Source organism: Podarcis erhardii (genome assembly GCF_964252035.2).
Source record: "Podarcis erhardii genome assembly, chromosome: W".
Lineage (NCBI taxonomy): Eukaryota > Metazoa > Chordata > Lepidosauria > Squamata > Lacertidae > Podarcis > Podarcis erhardii.
In genome coordinates this window covers 4,303,045-4,318,157 of record NC_138506.1, presented here as the reverse complement: position 1 = coordinate 4,318,157, position 15,113 = coordinate 4,303,045, and the positions used below count along the sequence as shown (strand labels likewise).

General features: G+C 43.4%; 1 pseudogene across 1 annotated transcript in view; it reads right to left on the bottom strand.

The window, feature by feature from the left end:
* LOC309333187 (adhesion G protein-coupled receptor D2-like) overlaps positions 1-15,113 on the bottom strand; it is a 94,655-nt pseudogene that overhangs the window by 67,584 nt on the left and 11,958 nt on the right. The window contains exons 5-8 of the transcript in view: positions 9,953-10,060; positions 8,827-8,912; positions 7,771-8,052; positions 6,483-6,597 (exon numbers count right to left, since the gene is read on the bottom strand). The product of the transcript in view is annotated as an adhesion G protein-coupled receptor D2-like (transcript). The remainder of the gene's footprint in view (positions 1-6,482; positions 6,598-7,770; positions 8,053-8,826; positions 8,913-9,952; positions 10,061-15,113) is intronic.

Here is a 15,113-nt window from a genome sequence, read left to right as displayed (position 1 = left end):
GGGCAAATGATATATCTTTGCAAGCTTGACTGGGGTCATGTACCACCTATAGATCATTTTCATTATATTCTCTTTTAAGGCAGTACATGCCGTAAACTTAATGCCTGTGGTCCATAACTGCTCCCAATCAGCAAACATAATATCATGTCCAATGTCTTGTGCCCACTTAATCATTGCTGATTTAACCGTTTCATCCTGTGTATTCCATTTTAGCAGCAAATTATACATTCTAGACAGATTCTTAGTATTGGGCTCTAGCAATTCTGTTTCTAATTTTGACCTCTCCTTCTGGAAACCTAGTTTCTTATCCTGCTTGAACGTTTCGTTGATCTGGTAATAATGTAACCAGTCACGGACTTTAGGCTTTAATTTCTCAAAACTCTGTAGTTTCAACTTTTCACCATCATACTCTATAATTTCACAATATTTTGGCCAATCTGACTCCATATTGAGCTTTTTAACCGCCTTGGCTTCCATTGGTGACAACCACCTGGGGGTTTTACTTTCCAACAAATCTTTATATCTAATCCATACATTATACAATGCTTTCCTAACAATATGATTTTTAAAATTTCTATGAACTTTTACCTTGTCATACCATAAATATGCATGCCATCCAAAACTATTATCATACCCTTCCAGATCCAAAATATCTGTATCTTTCAGAAGTAGCCATTGTTTCAACCAGCAGAAAGCTGCTGCTTCATAGTAAAGTCTTAAGTCCGGCAGGGCAAAACCCCCTCTATCTTTTGCATCAGTCAAAATCTTAAACTTAATTCTGGGCTTTTTGCCCTGCCAGACAAACCTAGATATATCTTTTTGCCACTTCTTGAAACAATCCATTTTGTCTAAAATTTGCAATGTCTGGAATAAAAACAACAGTCTAGGCAACACATTCATCTTGATAACAGCAATTCGGCCTAACAAGGAAAGTCTCAGTCTAGACCACATGTCGAAATCTTTCTTCACTTCAAGCCAGCATTTCTCATAATTATCTTTAAATAAATTAATGTTTTTAGATGTTAAGTTTACCCCCAGATATTTCACCTTACTTACAATTTCTAAACCAGTTTCCCTTTGGAAGCTATTTTTTTCCTCTATCGTTAAGTTTTTTCCCAGCACCTTTGTCTTATGTTTATTCAGTTTAAAACCTGCCACCTGACCAAATATTTCAATTAATTCTAAAACTCTTTTTACACTGGCTTCTGGTTGTTGCAGTGTCAAAACTAGGTCATCCGCAAAAGCTCTTAGCTTATAATGTTTAGATCCGACCTGTAATCCTTTAACCAGCTGGTCCCCTCTAATCATATTCAACAAAACCTCCAGTACTGATATAAATAGTAGAGGGGAAATTGGGCATCCCTGTCGTGTCCCTTTCTCAATGGGAATTTCGTCCATAACTACACCATTCACAATTAACTTGGCTTTTTGTTCAGAATATATTGCACCTATACCGTTTTCAAAGTTTTGGCCTACCCCCATCCCTTGAAGATTCTTCTTCATAAAACTCCAACAGATGTTATCAAAGGCTTTCTCTGCGTCGACAAATATCAACACAGCTTTTCTATTTATGTCAGTTTCCAATAGTTCTAAGATATCTATAATGTTCCTCACGTTATCTGACATATGTCTCCCTGGGAGAAAGCCTGTTTGGTCTTTATGAATCTTCTCCAACAACACTTTTTTAAATCTTTTTGCTAAAATGTCTGCAAAAATTTTGTAATCCACATTCAAAAGTGATATAGGGCGGTAGTTTCTAACTTGTTGTTTTTCAAGCTCTGACTTCGGTATAAGTGAGATGAATGCCTCTTTCCACGATTCTGGAGCCCTTTTCCCCTCCAAAATTTGGTTGCAGACTTCTTTCAATGGTTGTATTAACCATTCCTTCAATGCTTTGTAGTACTTCGCAGTCAAACCGTCTGGCCCTGGTGATTTTCCTAGTTGCATGTTCTGGATGGCACCCTCTATTTCTTGATTCGTAATTTTCTCATTCAGGATCCTTTTATTTTCTTCCGATATTTTTTGTAGGCCATATTTTCCAATAAATTCTTCTATCTCTTGTTCATTTTTTGGCCCTTGTTTATACAGTTTCTTGAAAAAACCTTGAAAACAATTACTTATCTCATTTGGTTTATTTATAATCTTCCCATCAACTTCGAGCGATATCACTGTATTCAACTTTTGTCTTTTTTTCAGTTGCCATGCGAGTAGCTTCCCACATTTATCTGCTGATTCAAAAGTCTTTTGCTTCATCTGTTTTATTTTCCATTCTATTTCTTGGTTCACCAATTCCATGTATTGTGTTTGATAAAACTTTATTTCTCTTAGTATCTCGTGGGACTTAGGTTTAGATCTAAGTTTCTTTTCCCCTTCTTTTATTAAATTCCAGATTTTTTCTTTTTTCTCATTCTGCTTTTTCTTCTTTATAGAGTTCTGTTGTATCAGGAAACCACGCATCACGGCTTTACTTGCGTCCCAAATTACTCTTTTTTCTACGTCTGATCTTAGATTTACCTCGAAGTAGTCTTTAAGTGTTTTTTGGGCCTTTTTATAAATTTCTTCATCTCCAAATAGGGTGTCATTCATCCTCCATCTAAAGGTTCCAGCTGTTGTCAATCTCATTTCCATCTTTACTGGATTATGGTCAGAACAAGTTTTCGGGCAGATTTCTGCTTTTTTAACTCTTGATGCCAGATTGCTAGATATCCATATTTGGTCAATTCTCGTCCATGTCTTTTTTGCTTCAGAAAAAAGGTCCCCTCCTTCTCCAGAGGATTCCTAGTTCTCCAAATGTCAATCAAGTCCAGTGTGTCAGTCAGTTCAAAGAAAGTCTTAGGTAATCTTCCATTCTTGGAGACTACTTGACTTTGGGCCTTATCCATGTTCGTGGAGACAACTCCATTCATATCACCCAACAATATAATTTTAAGGTCCAAAAAGTTCATCAAAGTCTCATGTAACTTCTTGAAAAACTCAGCCTTCCCCTCATTCGGTGCATAAACTCCTACAATCAAGATCTTTTCTCCTTGAGCTTGAATTTCTACTGCCAGGTATCTTCCTTGCTCATCTTTGAATATCAACTTCGGATCTAATTTTTCTTTGACATAAATCACCACCCCTCTTTCTTAACTTTGTCTGATGAAACGAATTCCGATCCTAGTCTCTTATTTATCAGAAGTTTCCGATGTATCCTGGTGATGTGGGTTTCTTGTAAACATATAACATCTAAGTTGATTCCTTTTTCGGGGATGATTAAGGCCATGACAGTTCCAACTCAAGAGTTGCAGAGACATTTTTGTTGCTAGGTGTTTCTCCCACCGACTGCACCCAGTTGTTGTTCCTCGTCAGTAGGTGGTTGGTTCAATCCAAACGATAGATTTGCAATATCCGGTATTTCCCTCTCACTCACGGTACCTTTCTGGAGATCCTCAGCGTTTCTTTCCAAAAATTGCTCCTTATCTTGTTCTGTCTTGATTTTAATTTTCTTTCCTTTGAAGTTAAAGGACAACCCTTGTGGGAACTCCCACCTAAATGGAATGTTGTTCTGTTTAAGTAAGTCCACAAGATCTTTAAATTGAGTTCTAATTGTCAAAAAGTGTTTAGGAATATCCTTGAAGATCTGTATCTGAGAATTCTTAATAACCAGAGCCTTCTGGAAATGCAGATTCAATATTTTGTCTCTTTCTTCTCTTGTTCTCAGAGTAATTAAACAGTCTCTTGGCTTTTTTCCTTGCTTCCTTCCAATTCGAAAGGCTGAAGTTATCACAAATTCATCCTCCTCTCCTTCTAGTTCGTCATTCCAGAAATCTTGGAATTTATCTGTGAGAAATTCCCCAAGTTTGTCCTGCTCCTCCTCAGGTACCAATCTCAGTTTCAAATTCTTATTTTTCCTCTCCAGTTCCAAAAGTGCCAAAGCTGCATCATGTTCATGTACCTTCTTGGCAATAGGTCCAAATTTTCCCCTAGTTTCCTCGGCCGTGCTTTTAGCGCTCTCAGCAATTCTCCTTGTCTCGGTAGATTCTTGAATTAAGCGGTTGATAGATTCTGTATGAGATGATAATGTTGTTGTATTCAGATCCAATCTCGTTGTCAATTCTGTTAATTTTTTAGAGTTCTCTGTGGATTGTTTAGTAAGCTCTGTAGATTGTTTCGTGAGTACTTCCAAAGACTGATTTATTCTGAGCAGAGCCTGTGTCATCGATTCCATTGATGCTGCTGTTACTTTATCTTGTGCAGCTGCTGCTCCTGAAATAGAACCCCTTTTCTGTACTTGCTTTTGAGCCTGCTTAGTTTTGCTTCTTGTTGATATCTCGTCCGAAGGATTGCTCATAACTCAAGGTCGTTCCCAAGAGAAAGTTACTAGTGGAAAATCCCAGTATTTCCACCGTGATGCAGCTTAAGTCCTCTAGAGGGAGAGATTGTATCCATACAAAGATGGCGAAGAGACAAAGAAACACAAAGTCCCCAAAGCGAAAGTCCAGCCAAAGCACAACTTTGTAACATTAAGATGTTAGATTTATATCCACCAAAGTCCATTACAATGTCTCTATATAGCTATTTTGTAGCCCAAATCTTTTGACAGCTCATTTGACAGTTCATTTGACAGCTCTTTCTCTAGGCGCTCGCGGCTCCGGCAGCTCAGCCAGAGGTTTCGGCGGCGGAATTTGCCGTTCGTATCCTTCCTTTCTTTAGCAGGCTAAATTGACTTTATTCTCCTTCCCCTCTCTCCTGCTCCGAGAGGAGAAGCCCTTTCAATGTCTGGTTTCAATGTCTGGTTTCTGAAGATTTAAAAGTGATAGCTTTCTTTTAATTACAGCAAAGTCTTTTCTAATGCTCCGTCATTCATGCAGTTCCGGGAGGCTGACTTCCTTAATTTTTACCTTCCCGTTTTCAGCCAAATTTTCAAAACTTTTAGTCCCGTTGCTTTATAGCTTTAAATTTTCCAATTCTTACTCACGGGTGTTGTTATCAATTGGTAGTTTCAGAAAGGAATCGGCGCTCTCCGTCAATGGCGACGCGGCTTCACTCCGCAAGCTGGGTAGCGATCCTCAGCACCGCGCTCACACCCGATGCCGCTCCGGAGCCTTTAAAAAGGCTCTTTCACGATACCGGGGGGCGCAAAGGTGCCCACCGAATCTCCTTGTTCACAGGCTTCAGCGCCTGTGATTTTAGGGGTCCCCCGCTTGCCGTAGCGGGTCAGACCCGAACTCGCGGAGCAGTCCCTGCCTCGGAGCTCGAGGCAAAGACCGCCATTAAACGCTGGCGCCGACCGGAAGTCTAAATCCGTTAGAATATAACCATCCACCAAGTCAGAGTTAAATGTTACAACTCTCCTTTGCTGTAGGCAGTGTCTGAGTCCCATTCACAAAAAAGTTCCCTTTGCAGAGCTCATCCACAGAAATCGGAAGCTGATTTCCTGTTTTGCTTCCATTTTGCCAAATTAAATTTTAAAGCTCTAATTCAAAGTTCAAAATGTTTTATTTGGCTTTTACCTCTAATTGGAAGATCTGCTGCTTCTGGTGCTGGATCGTAGCTTCGGCAGCAGGCTGCGCTGGTGCCAAGAGCGAACTCAAGCCTCTTCCCCTTCCCTCCTGCGGGTACAACAGCGGCCGGGAGACGATCGGCGGGGGGGAGATTTTCCGCTCCACTGGAGCCCTCAGGTCCCCACTCTCCTGTGGGGGGGGTTGGGGGTGTGTGATGAGCTCTAACGCTGCCCTCCAAGCCTTTCTGCCAGCTCCGTGTCGCAGATGACACTCAGCACACCGCCATTGTCCTCTGCAGCAGACCGGAAGTCCTTGACCATTTTCTCTTGATGCTGTTCTCTTGATGTATTTTGCTGTTTGCTGGCTCTCAGACAGCAGCACATGGGCTCAAATCCCCACATTCTTTTCTGTAACTCCAAGCTAAAAGCCTGCCTCCAAGCTAAAAACCTGTGAACTGAATGTAAGTAGACTTCTTATCATTACTTTTAAAGAAGACTGTTGTGTTTTCTTTAAAAGTAATGATAAGAGGGATAAAAGGGGAATGTACCAGGATCAAACCCTGGTTTGCTTAAGTAAAGAGATTCAAACGAATCTACCAACTAGCTTCCTGCTGTGTACTGGGGAATGTGCTACTGACTCAGTGTGAAGGAGGGAGGACAATATTTAATCAATCTATCCTATCCTACTATCCACAACATTCCCACATCCTCAAAGCTAAAAAGCCCCAAATTTTGCAAGCCTTCATTCATAGGGGAGTCCCTCCATCCCCCAGATCATTTTTGGCTGCATTTTCTGAACTTTTTCCAGCCCTGCAGTATCCTTTTTGAGGTGAGTACTCTAGACAGTACTGTGGGGGATGCACCACAGATTTGTGTAACAGCATTAGGATATTTGCAGTTTTACTTTCAATTCCTTTCCTACTGAATTTCTGGCATCAAATTTGCTTTAACAATTCCCCAGGCTCTTCCTCCCCCTCGCACCCCAGAGCCTTGCTGCTACTCACCAACATTCTTACACCAGATGGTGACTTTGACCTCTCTGTACTCAGGAGCTGATGGAGGCTGGAAACCATCTTGTCCATGTTTTCCGCAACTGTCGTGGGTCCATCAAGGATCTGAGGAGCACAGGAGCAGCTCCCCAAACCTTATCATCATCATCATCATCATCATCCAACGTTGCCCAAGGGTTTCCCTGGCCCTCCTCCTGCAGACTGGGGGGGCAGCACATAATAGCATCTCTGAGGGGCTGCCCCATTGAAGAGAGCAAAGGCTGCTTAATACATTACAGGGGGTTGGAACGAAATGGCCCTTGGGGTCCCTTCCAACTGTACAATTCGAAGGTTCTATGAATCTATGACTTCTCTGCTGCTTAAGTTACTAGAGGGTAGATTTCGGTCAAAGATTAGGGAAGTTTCTTGATAGTAGGGAGAGTTTGACAATGGAGCCAGTCACACAGAGGGAGGTGGTATGAGACGTCACATAATCCTGATGGAAATGGAAGCAGAGTTTGCTTATTTGCCCAATGTCTGGAACAGAAATCAATGAATATGATTGGTATTCACCTTTGTTGTGTTCAGCCTGTCAATGATATGGAACCAATTGGGATTCCTGCATTGCAGGGGGTTGGACTAGATGACCCTGAGGATCCCTTCCAACTCTGCAGTCCTTTGATTCTATGAACTGTCCTTCCAAACCGAATTGTGTTTCCTTTGCATTGAAATGGATGTTGTGGAATAATGTAGTAAATCATGTAATAAAGTTCATATTTAGTTGCGTAAAATTCTGCCACAGCAGACAGTGGGATTGATAACTTAGATTTTTGGCAGAAGCCTAACTGCTGTGAGCATAGGTGTGATGCAACTGATTTAATTAAGGTGTGTACCCAGGGATATTTATTTCCTTATATATTTCTACCTTCCTGAAAATCTTCCAGCAGAGGCCGGACAACCATCTAGTGTTTCTTTATTTATTGTGTTTCTATCCCACCTCCCCCCGCCCCGCCAAAAAAACCTCCAAGGAGCTCAAGGTATCCCCTCCGTGTTTAATCCCCCAACAACCGCCCTGTGAGGTCAGTGGGACTAAGAGGCCTGCATTGCCTTCCAAGGTCACCTCTGTCATCTTCATGGCCCATGGGTCCTGGTCTGGCCACATACTCTCAAGGACGGAAAGGGATGGTGGACTATCAGGACTGCTTCAGCTTTCTGGATTTCCTGCCTCAAACATTGGGGCTCACCAGACCCATCCCCCCCCCCCCGCCGCCCCTTACTTCTAGGAAGCCATGATTTTACCGGCTTTATTTCAGACCACTCCTCAGCATTCTGCTCCTCCAGGATTGTCCCGGCAATTGCCACGTAGTGCTGCCCCAGCTGCTCCAGCATTGCCAGTTCCTCCGGCTTGTTGGCATCCATGTCTGAGACCTCCTTCAGCAGTTGCAAGATGCCCAGTAGAGCAGCTGCATCCAGAGATGTTGGCTCAGCGTCCGTCAGGACCGTCTCCACCACCCCTAGGTAACCAGCGACTACTGAAACGTCCATGCCTCAGGCTTCTGCCTGGAAGACACTCTCAGGAATCTGTAGCCAGAAACAAGACCCCCAGGTTAGAGAAGGGGGACTAAATGGGGGCAGGGTGGGTGAAGGGAGTGTGTGCCTCCCCTTTTGGGAAAATTCACCCAGATGTTTGTGATCTGCACAAAGCCGTTTTTGAAGTATTTTTAGTAGCAGTGGTTCCAAAATCTGTTATATGGGAACTTTGGGTTGGGAGCAGCACACAAGGTGAAGGCACTTTAGGGGAAAGTGTTTAGGGAAGCAATAAATCCGGGGGGGGGGGGGACAGAGGGGCAATGTGGAGAGCTGAGATGAGAAGATGTGCCAAGAGATGTCTGTGCCCCACAACCAGACTTTAAGAAGCTTTGACAACCATGGGTCTCCTGAGACAAGACACTTGTCACGTGTTCCCAGAGCTGTGGCTCTGTGGAATTGCACTGGCTTTGAGTGAGGAAGGTTCCAGATTCAATCCCACTCCCCATCGGCAGCTCCAGGTAGAGCTACGAATGGCCCCTGCCAGAAATCATCCTGCTCAGCTAAATGGCTCAGGGGTCTGGCAGCTTCTTACAGAAATTATAGAACTGTGAAGCTGGAAGGGACCCCATGGATTTTCAAGTCCAACCCCCTGCAACCTGTACCACCCCAAATTCTCCCAGAAATCAATTTCCCCACAGACTCACCCAGGAAACACTTAGGGGCACTGAGAAAAGGCTCCAGGAGGCCTGGCCAGCAACACAGTGATGCTGGACCACAGGTGGAAGCCCTCAGGAGTCTGGGTTGAAGCCAGTGCTTTAGACTCACCACTGTCGCATTTGCTCATGCATTAACCTGAGCTATGAGCTGTGGGACAGGTTTTGACTGTGTTTTCTTCAACTGCAAATAAAGATCTGAGGGGAAAACAACAGACATGCAAATGGAAGGTTGTGGAAGGTGGTTTACAAAGTTAGTACCTTGCCCATTTCATGGAGCCAGGCAAAAACATTCCTCTTCAACTAGGGCTTTGGCTGATTAAGCCATCTACAGCCTTTTAAGTGTGATAGTGGGGGAGGGGTGTTGTTGTTTTGCTATTATGCTATGTAATTTGTGTTTTTATGTTGTATTTTCATGTTGTAAACTGCCCTGTGATCTTCAGGTGCAGGATGGCATATAAATTTTAATAAATAATAAATAATAATAATAATAATAATAATAATAATAATAATAATAATAATTTCCACAACCCTGCAAGGTAGACAAGGTGAAAAGAGAGCAACTGGCCCAAAGTCACCCAGAGCACTTTGTGGTCAAGGGGGGTCTCTCTAGGCCCCAGTCTGACACTCTGATCACAAATCCAGGCTGATCCAACAACTGGGGATACCAGAAGTACCCTTCTCCCCTGGAAACCAACCCAGTGATGAAGACCTGCTTCAGAGGCACAGTTTCCTTGCTGAACAAGGCATGACAGGGCCTTTCCAGTGCTGGCTCCAAAACCTTGGAACTCTCTTCCAGAGGAAGTGGAATCTGATCCCTCGCTCCCAGCCTTGTGGCACTTTGGCATGAGATTGAGGACTATGAGCATTTAAATAAATAAATATTCTATTATAATTATCAAATAAACATTCCCATTAATAAAAAGTGGCTTGTGTTTTAATTAACGGGAAGAGGGGGTGAACCACTCTGGTAATTGTAGCTTTGTGAGAGGAATAGGGGTCTCTTAACAACTCTCAGAACTCTCAGTGGACTACAGTTCCCATTATTCTTATTTTTTTGGGAGGGAGTGCTTTTAATGTACTGTGCAGATGGGACCATACCGAACAAAATAAGAGTCACACCTGTTGCTCCACCCACTTCCCTCTGACCCACTGATTGCTGGCACAAAGGAATGGGGACCTTGGGCTTAAAATGACAGTTGCCACAGTTTGAGTCTGGAGATAAGGACAGTCAGAACTGCCATACCTTTTTTTGTAGTAGCAGACAAAAGGCAGCAGCTGCAGGCAGGGGGCATAAGCAAGGCTTTCCTGGATGACCTGAAACATATGGCATTCCTCCACAGGCCCTGAGAGAGAACAAGAACAACACCCTCCGTCTACTAGATGTTTTGGGAAATCGTTTGTTTGTTTGTTTGTTTTCTATAGTTTGGGACACTGCTCGAAGCATCATCACCAAATTCAGCAGGGGGTTCCCTGTGTTGTGTTTGCAGATTCCCGTGCACAGCGGAAGGATGAGGAGTACGTGCCACATACTCTAAGTTGCTTTATTTACCTTTCAAAGCTGGTAGATTACAGAAAAACATCTTGCCTCTGCCGGAGCAGAGAAAAGCATCCTCTCTCCTCTAAAGCACAGAGAGAACAACACACACTGAACTGCAAAGAACAGTGAAAAACAGGAAACCAGTGTACGTCACGTCCAGTCTCCCTTTCCCGTGGGAAAACCCAACAGCACAGACTGTGGAATGTAAACATTGTCTTGTGACAAGCATCTCGCTGCACAGTGAAGAGAGCAGAAACCAACATCCTCCCCCTTTCTGTGAACATCACTGGGCAGCGTGTTCGTACAATATCAGTACAAACCCAACTTCTGCACATAGGTACAGTGTTGATCCCTTGACACAATCTTGGACAATACATCAGCAGGAATTTCATTACCTGGCATATAGGACACCGTTACGAGTCCCTTCTGAATACGTTCCCTAGCATGTTGCAACTTCAATTGCAAGTGCTTCGTGCTTTGCTTACAACCTTCAGAATTCAGCAAAGCCAAACATGCTTTGTTGTCCTGGTAAACCTGGATTGGACATTTGACAGGAATTTTCATGTCTTTGCACAATTGTAACAACCATTCACAATCTTTAAGTGAATAAGACAGTGCGTTCAGTTCAGCTTCACAAGTACTTAAGCTAACTGTTGTTTGCTTCTTGCATGACCAATCAAATAGACCCTGATTGTACATATAGCAAACTCCAGACGTACTTTTCCTGTCTGTAGTGTCACTTCCAAAACTTGCATCTGCAAATATCTCAAGACCACCAGACTTCTGATTGTTAAATCTCAGTCTGTAATGCATAGTGCCTTTCAAATACCGCGCTATGCGTTTCAGAGCTTTCCAATCCTTAACAGTAGGATTGTTGACTTGTCTGCTTAGCAAATTACAGCTAACAGCAATGTCTGGTCTAGAACATCTGGCAATGAAGTTTAGCTTGCCTAGCACACTTCTGTACAGTGTAGTGTCAGAAAATGCTTCTTCAGTGTTATCTACCTGATAACCTGTTGTCATCGGTGTGTCTACAGGGTTAGCATCCATCAGGTTTAGTTTGCTTAACACATCAGCAATTTTCCGTGACTGGTGTACTAGAATGTTACCATCTTGATCTCTCTCTATTTCCAGAGATAGGTAGTTGTTTACCTCACCAAGATCTTTCATGTCAAAGTGCTCTTTCAGTTGAGCTAGGGCGTTATTGTACATTGTGACATCCTTCCAAAAGAATAAAAGATCATCAACATAAAACAAACAATACAGTTTCTTTTGCCCCTCCTCTTTGACAAATACACATGGATCAGCTTTCCCTTGCTTAAAACCTAGAGAAAACAATACTTCAGTGAGTTTTGTGTGCCAACACCGTGCACTTTGTTTGAGACCATAAAGGGATTTCTTCAGAGCACAAACAAATCCCTGTTTTACCTGTACGCCATCAGGTGGAAGCATATAAAGTGATTCATCTAGAGATCCGTACAGAAAAGCTGTATTTACATCATGGTGACTAATGTGTAGATTCTCCTCTGCAGCTAGCTTGAGCATAAGCCTAATGCTCTCATACCTCACTGTGGGTGAGTAGGTCTCGTGATAGTCTTCACCTGGTACCTGTGCAAAACCTCTGGCTACCAATCTGGCTTTGTGTCTGACTATCTTGCCATTTTGATCAGTCTTCGCTTTGAAGACCCATTTGCTTCCAAGCAGTTTCATTCCTGGAACTACTGGAACTAGGTCCCATGTTTTGTTCCTTTCTAAGGAATCAAGCTCAGCCTTCATTGCATTTAACCATGGCTCAGCTTCCTTTGAATCCAAATCCTGGATTTCTTGGAAACTTGAAGGTTCAAATACCTTCTTGGAGCTTTTAACAGCTGTTACTGCTATCTTAGCAAACTCATCAGCAAATCTCTTTGGAGGTCTGCCTTTTGTAGCTCTTTGTGACCTGCGAATTAGCCGTAGATCTTCAACACTCTCCTCTTCCTTCTTAGGAGAAAAGTGGCCTATTGTGAACAATGGTTCCTCCAATTCTTGATCAGAGCTTTCAGAGGGTCGCATAGAGGCTTTCACACTCTCGAAATCCTCTGAATCACCCGATTCAGTTTCAGACTCAGAATCAGAACCTTCATCAGTGGGTGTGGGTTGTTGTGGTTGCTTTTGACTATCCTCAGTCTCATCACTGTCATCAGGATAACATTGGAAAATTCCCACATTCTCCCCCCACTTGGCATTGTACTCGACACTTCTTGTGAGCTTAATTGCCTTTGAGTCAGTCATCATTATTCTGTAAGACCCTTTCTGATAACCTAGAAAGATACCATGCAATCCACGCTTGTCTAACTTGGAGTTTTGTGGTGAGTGAACCCACATGTCAGAACCAAAAATTTTCATGTGTTTGATGTATGGCTTCTTGCCAAACATCTTCTCATAGGGGGTACAACCAATCGCTGAAGATAACCTGCGATTATAACTGTAAGTGAAACATGAGAGAGCTTCGGCCCAATAACTCTCTGGAAGATTTGCATCATGTAGCAAGGTTTTTAACCCTTGAAGCAATGTCTGATTTGCTCGTTCCGCAAGTCCATTCTGCCATGGCGAGCGAGGACTAGACAAATCGTGTTGAATTCCTTTCTCAGTCAGAAAAGCTTCAAACTGCTGAGAAGTGAATTCTCCCCCGCGATCACTGAAAAGAGTCTTTATCTTCTTACCATGCACATTTTCCAACCAAGCACAGAATTCCTTGAACCTAGGAAAAGCCTCTGATTTCTGCTTGAGATTGTACACATAAATATACCTGGAAAATGCATCAATGAGAACCATGAAGTACCTGTTTCCACCCAAAGAGGGCGCTAGTGGTCCAACCAAATCAGCATGAACAATTTGGTATGGTTCTGTAGCTTGCCTACTAGACACCTTACCTTTCGCAGCCATTTTCACCTTGTTTGCTGCGCATGCCTTGCACTTCATGTGGTACCTGCAGGGTTTAATAGTCATACCTTCAACCAAGGCAGGCATCTTAGATACTGCCTCAAAATGCAAATGACCAAATTTTCGATGAAAATCATGAATACATTCTGCATGCAAACTTTCGTTAGTACCTGCAATGCAACAAGTGTCATCCTGCACAACATCATCAAAATACAAAACATACAAACGATCAACATATTCAGCATACAATACATAATCATTTTTCTTTGTGATGATGCACCTTTTGTTCTTAAAGGAAACGTCAATATTCCGCTCATTCAGCTGTCCAACGCTGAGCAGATTATGTTTGGCATCCGGCACATAAAGCACATTCTGTATCGATAAGTCCAAACTGTGAAGAACAACAGTTCCGTAGCCTTTACTGGGGATTGTGTGGTCATCCGCTTGGTGAATCGCACCTTCCTGCGGTGTAAAAGACACGAACAGTCGCTTATCGTTGCACATGTGGTGCGTTGCCGCTGAATCAACAACGAAGAAAGATCTAGACGTCTTCTGGACCTCTGCAACCTTTGGAGTGAAGCGTGAGACCATTGCCTTGTGCTGCATTGTCCTGGACACTGGACCTTTGCCTTTGCTCTGGCCTCTTCCACGCGATGAGCTTCCACTGCGCTGCTCTGTCTTGGCCCTGGGATATTTGCATTCCCTCTTCATATGGCCTAGACCTCCACACGAGTAGCATTTCACTGCCTTCAAAGCTTTGGCGCCATCTGGTGGTTCCACTGCACTATGGGATGACGTCTGTGAAGTCTCCCCCTTGCCCATGCAGCTAGCACCCCGGCGATCTGCTTCATTCTGAATCATGGCAGTAACATAGTCCACTGTCAGCTGAGCAGTTGGCTGTACAGCAATCTGAGTCGCAACAGACTCCCAACCTGAACCCAAAGATTGTAGTATCATGAAGGAATACACAGCCTCTGGAAAGTTGAGTCCTCTCTGTTGCAGCTCATGTCTCAGATTCTGCATCTCCATCAGATGTATACGCACATCTCCACCTTCAGCAAGAGCCATATTATGCAGCTTGTTAAAGTAAAACATAGTGGATCCAGCTTCTGTCCTCAGGTGAGCCTCTCTCAAAGCGTCCCAAATTTGTCTGGCTGAGGTCTTATCACGCAACAGACAGAGCTCTTCTGGGGATACTATCAATGTAAGAGTTCCCCTTGCTTTGGAATCTTTAGCTTGCCATGCATCTGTAACTGGAGCTGGGGGGGTGTCTGTAATAACTTCAAACAGACCCTCTTTCCGCAGAATAGCCTCTGCATAGAGAACCCAGTCCGCATAGTTTTTCTTATTGAGCTTAGGAATCCCAAAAGCATCCGCTAGCTTTGCATTCGCCATTTCTGCTTAACTGCAGCTGCTTTATTCCAAAAGCACTTTTAAAAGTTACTTTCGATTTCCCCAGCATAGAAGCTTGTTCCTTTGAGCCCGGCAAAACGGCCTTAAAAGTTCAAAGTCCAGCCATAAAGCCATTAATTAGAAGCTGGCAGGCTGCCCGGAGCATGAGCACATACCTCTCATCAATCAACTTGACGCGCAGAGCGATCCGTCCCTCTGTTCCTCTGCATTCTTTTGCCGGCACTCCGATTCGACTTCTGGAGCCCATAACCAAAAATGTTGTGTTTGCAGATTCCCGTGCACAGCGGAAGGATGAGGAGTACGTGCCACATACTCTAAGTTGCTTTATTTACCTTTCAAAGCTGGTAGATTACAGAAAAACATCTTGCCTCTGCCGGAGCAGAGAAAAGCATCCTCTCTCCTCTAAAGCACAGAGAGAACAACACACACTGAACTGCAAAGAACAGTGAAAAACAGGAAACCAGTGTACGTCACGTCCAGTCTCCCTTTCCCATGGGAAAACCCAACAGCACAGACTGTGGAAT